Source organism: Aplysia californica, unplaced genomic scaffold (assembly GCF_000002075.1).
Source record: "Aplysia californica isolate F4 #8 unplaced genomic scaffold, AplCal3.0 scaffold00015, whole genome shotgun sequence".
Classification (NCBI taxonomy): domain Eukaryota; kingdom Metazoa; phylum Mollusca; class Gastropoda; order Aplysiida; family Aplysiidae; genus Aplysia; species Aplysia californica.
In genome coordinates, this window is record NW_004797285.1 from 516929 (window position 1) to 521513 (window position 4585).

General features: G+C 40.5%; 1 protein-coding gene across 3 annotated transcripts in view; it reads right to left on the reverse strand.

Moving 5' to 3' along the window:
• The window catches only part of LOC101859532 (GTP-binding protein GEM), a 169114-nt gene that overhangs the window by 138174 nt on the left and 26355 nt on the right, over positions 1-4585 (reverse strand). For 2 of the 3 annotated variants that reach the window (XM_005090282.3, XM_035971043.1), the window contains one exon: positions 474-585. The gene's annotated coding sequence lies outside the window, so the exon portion shown is untranslated. Of the gene's footprint in view, positions 1-430; positions 586-4585 lie in introns of all 3 variants that reach the window. The other variant, XM_005090283.3, reaches the window with a different exon arrangement.

Sequence of the window (4585 nt, forward strand, 5' to 3'; positions counted from 1 at the left end):
GGAAGGTCGAAGGGGAGGCAGGTTGGCTTAATAAATGTAACTCACAAAGGCATTCAACATTTGAGCTACAGATGAGAAAGAGACATTGGAATGTGACTTCATTTCAAAGCTACGAATCTAAACACAGACTCAAACACACAACGTCGCACTAATGATAACGCAGCAATGGTTTTTAAAGAATGTAATGATTTTTCTGAAAAACTACGGAGGAGCTTATGTTGCTAAAAATATCTGCTTGTACTGCTGTCATAAATCTGCCGAATCATTAGCTGATAAACGACATAATAAATTAGTAATAGGATTGATTCGCTGATTAGCTGACAAGCTGGAACAAACTAACCGCGATAGCGGTCATTGCTATCTGATGTCATGGCCTTTTCGACCATGACTAGGGTCTTAGATATCGGGATTAGGTCAATAAAAATCTCACGTGGAACGCCCTTTGTCTTTGGGAAAGATAAATGGCTGCTCACCACTCGTAGAGCATCACGTGTAAAAGTGAGTGCTTTATGAAGACGGTAATGACGTCATCGTGGTTTTCGATTTATACGCCTGGTGGGAGTTGGTGGTTTTCAGTCTGTGGATCTGGAAATAAAAGAAAAATGAAGACAAGTTAGTTTTGGTCAAACATGTGAGTACTAAGAGGACTGCTGTCTGAAACCGCACCTAAATATAGATATCAGGTGCCTCCAAAGAAATACTCATAAATGGTCGCTTTTAAGCACAAGGGGGCTATCCTGAAAAATGCTGTTTTGAGAATATCTAAGTTAAAGTTTTTGCCCCTTGTTCAGTTTCTTTAAAAGACAGGAGGGTTTTCTCTATAACCAAACATATGCACACAGCAATGAAACCAAACTTCTCTTATAGATAGGGCAATGCCCACGTTTGGTGTAGGTCAAGATATCTGGAAATCCCCGAAATCTGGGTTAGCCCGCTTGTCCTTAAAAGCGACCAAATAGTTAAGACTCCTGTTAAATAAAATAAAACAACAGAAGGTGAGTGTCACTCAGTGTGTCGTGTAGCAGTGCTGTGTTCAGTGTCTGTTAACCTGTGCATAAGGCTGTCTTCCACTCGAACTTAAGCCTGTTTACTTTCGTCTGTGTGTGTGTTGGAAAAATCTAGCTCTTTTGTTAATTTGTTCTTCTGTCACAAAATTTTGCGTGGCACTTATGGAGGCCATCGACCAAACAAAATTATTAAAAAAATAAAACAAAAATCTTGACCCAGTAAAAGCACAAACAAAAGAACAAACTCTGTATCTTGTTTTAACCACCCTGTATCTTGTTTTAACCACGAAAGTGAACAAGCTATAGTTAGAGGTTTTTAAAAATAAAAGCCAGGCTTTCACGTATGGCTTGTTCATTTTGCTTTATGGTATATATATATAAAGAGCGGTTATATAAATATTAGGCGAGGTATACATGTAATTATGGGCTCCCTTCGTAAGCTTTTGTACAGGTGAGACGCCACAATAAACATTGCCGGGTCAATTAGGAGCCGAGAATAGAGATCAGCGACAGACAGCAGCGTGTGTGGTTGAAAGAACTGAGACGTCAGTGAAACTTAGAACGTAGATGAGGCCCCTCCTTCAATTTGTTTTGTTGCCTTCAAAGTTTCACAGTATCCAGAGCATTTATTTTGGTTGTATGTAAATTAACGGGTGGAGCGTTTTGATACGTTTTTTTTTCACGTTAGAAGTATCCAAACATACACACGCTAGCGCACCCCCCCCCACACACATACAGACACACACAAGCACACACACTAATGCATACAAAACATGCACACACGCATGCTCACATACATGCATTCATTCAAACATAAAAATAAGCAAATACACGATCAAATTAAACATGTTATGTCTCAACCAATGGGAGCAGATAAACGTGCAACTGTCAGATGAATATGAGATGAAATGCGCAAGGATTGAATAAGACTAGAGCATAATAATATATTTATCTACTCCCCACCCCCCCAACAACAAAAAGCCAGGCAAAAACAAACAAAAAACGAACAAACGAACAAACAAACAAACAAACAAACAAATGGGGATAAAAGCATAATTTAGATAAACATGTGTGGTATAAATATATCAAACTTTAGTAGAGATCTGTACCCACAAAATGTAACGCAGGTTTCAAATGAAACAATTATGATTTCAAAGAAAGACAAACTAAATGCGCAAGAAAGCAGGGTCCCTCTACCTAATATTATATACTGTGTCGATGCGGACGTGAAACGTTTTCAGCTGTGAAAGAGGACAGATGCAGACAGAATTTTTCAAAGCACTATCTGTACTTATGACAGTGTTTCCCTTACACTAATCCCCTCCCCAACTCTCTCTCTCTCTCTCTCTCTCTCTCTCTCTCTCTGTCTCTCTCTCTCTCTGTCTCTCTGTCTCTGTCTCTGTCTCTCTGTCTGTCTGTCTGTCTGTCTCTCTCTCTCTCTCTCTCTCTCTCTCTCTCTCTCCCTATGAACCCCTTATGGATGTCAGAGGTCCCTATAAACTCTCAACTTTGATAATTATCGTAGATCGCGGTGGCAATGACAGTTCACCATAATATGGGAGTAGGCGTTTTACGGCACTTGTAACACAATAAGATGATATAAGTGCCGAAGATTAGTGGCGTTACAAGAGAGTGACAAACACAAAAAGAAGGAGGAAAAGAGATATGGACGATAGATGTTGGTTGGGTAAAAAAGGAGCGAATTACACCAGAGCACCCGGCACTACCCGCATCTAAGAGTACAAATCTACCAGTATACAAACGCCTGATTCAACATAGACTGCATGTATCCGGGACGGCTCGGTGCAATTAGAATCTACGTCCGCCTGGTAAAGGACTGAGCTAAGACCACAGAGTCATAAAAATACTACAAGAAAACGAAATCCATCGGGATACTTATTGCGGGGGGCCGAACTCACGACTTTCAGAAATAAGGCAAAGTTCCCAGCCACTTGAGCACACTGACATCTTCCCCCACCCCCAAACCCTCACCTCTTAACCCTCACTTTGACGTGTTGCAAGACATTGCTTTACGACCCATTAAAAGTACAAATTCTGTGGTCGTCCGGTTTGTTTCGCATTTTCTCGCACATCTGTTAGACATGTTTTGGACTGTGACCTTTCAATCCCTGGCACGAGTGAGTCTAAATTTAGCTCTGGCCCTTGGAGCCGAGAGGGTTTGGATCTCAGAATTTTGAGAACAGGTGAGCTCCTGGGGTCTGGGGAAGAAAGTTTCTTTTTTCCTTTTGATCAAGTGAACATTTTGGTTTATTTTTCTTTTTTCTAAATCCCGGTGCTGCTGTCGCCGTTTTTACTTCATAGCTGTCTGTCTGCTTTTCCCTTTCGGCGCCCTGCTCCTGCTTGTGTTTCTTTGCGCCTGTCTCATTCTCTTTCGTGTTAGAGAAATGTGTTTTTTTCCCTCAGTTTTCCTTAATCGAAAGCAACAAAAACAGCAAACAACAGCAGCAACAACAACAAAACAAACACAGCAGCAACAATAAATGCTGCAAACAAAATAGCACCGTCTCATTCAGCATCAACAACAACAACAACAACAACAACAACAACAAGAAGAAACAACAATAACAATGATTACGAACCATTAATTTAATAAAAACACTTACAGGAGCAACAGCAACAACATAAACCAATAATAATAATTATGAAAAGCAACTCCAGCAACAACAGCTCAACTCACTTCTTGACTGTCACGCTTTCTGTATTTTAATTGTGCAGTGGATCTGGCTTTGTTTCCCTTTTAGTAAAACACTCTAAGATATGCAGACGACACAGTTCTAATAGCATAAGATGAAGAACACCTACAGAATCTATAAATGTCATCCTGCAAGAGAGTGACAACATGGGCTTAAGCCTTAACATTAAGAAAACTGAAACAATCGTGATAAGCAGAAAAACTCCAACCCCAACATGCAATATGAAAATCAATGATACCACCCTCAAGCAGGTACAACATTTTACATATTTGGGGACCATTATATCATTAGATGGGAGATGTAAAACCGAAATTAAAAGCCGCATTTGCTAAGCAAAAGCAATTTTCCACTAAATGAAACATACTCACGCACATCAATCTGTCTTTGGAAACAAGAAAAAGAGCACTGAAAAGTTACATCGAGCCAATTCTATTATACGGGTGCGAAGCATAGACTATCAATAGACAGCTGGAAAGAACAACTGAGGCTACAGAGTTGTGGTTCATAAGACGCATGCTGCGTATCCCAAGGACAGCTAGAAAAACAAATGAAGAAGTCTTGGCTGAAGCAAATTGCAGATGACAGCTTATGACGAATATACGAAAGCGACAGACAAACTTTATTGGACACACTATGCGGAAAGAAGCAGGGGAGAATATTGTAACAACAGGCAAGTTTGATAGAAAGAGAAGCAAAGGCAGACAGAGGGTAAAGATACTGGACAAGTTGACAACATGGCTGGTAGCAGCAAGAACAACATACACCATTGCAGCTGCAGCGCAGGACAGGGTGAAGTGGAGGTCCATGATCGCCCACGCCAGTCGGCAAGGCACCGGATGATGATGATGATGATGACAATATATA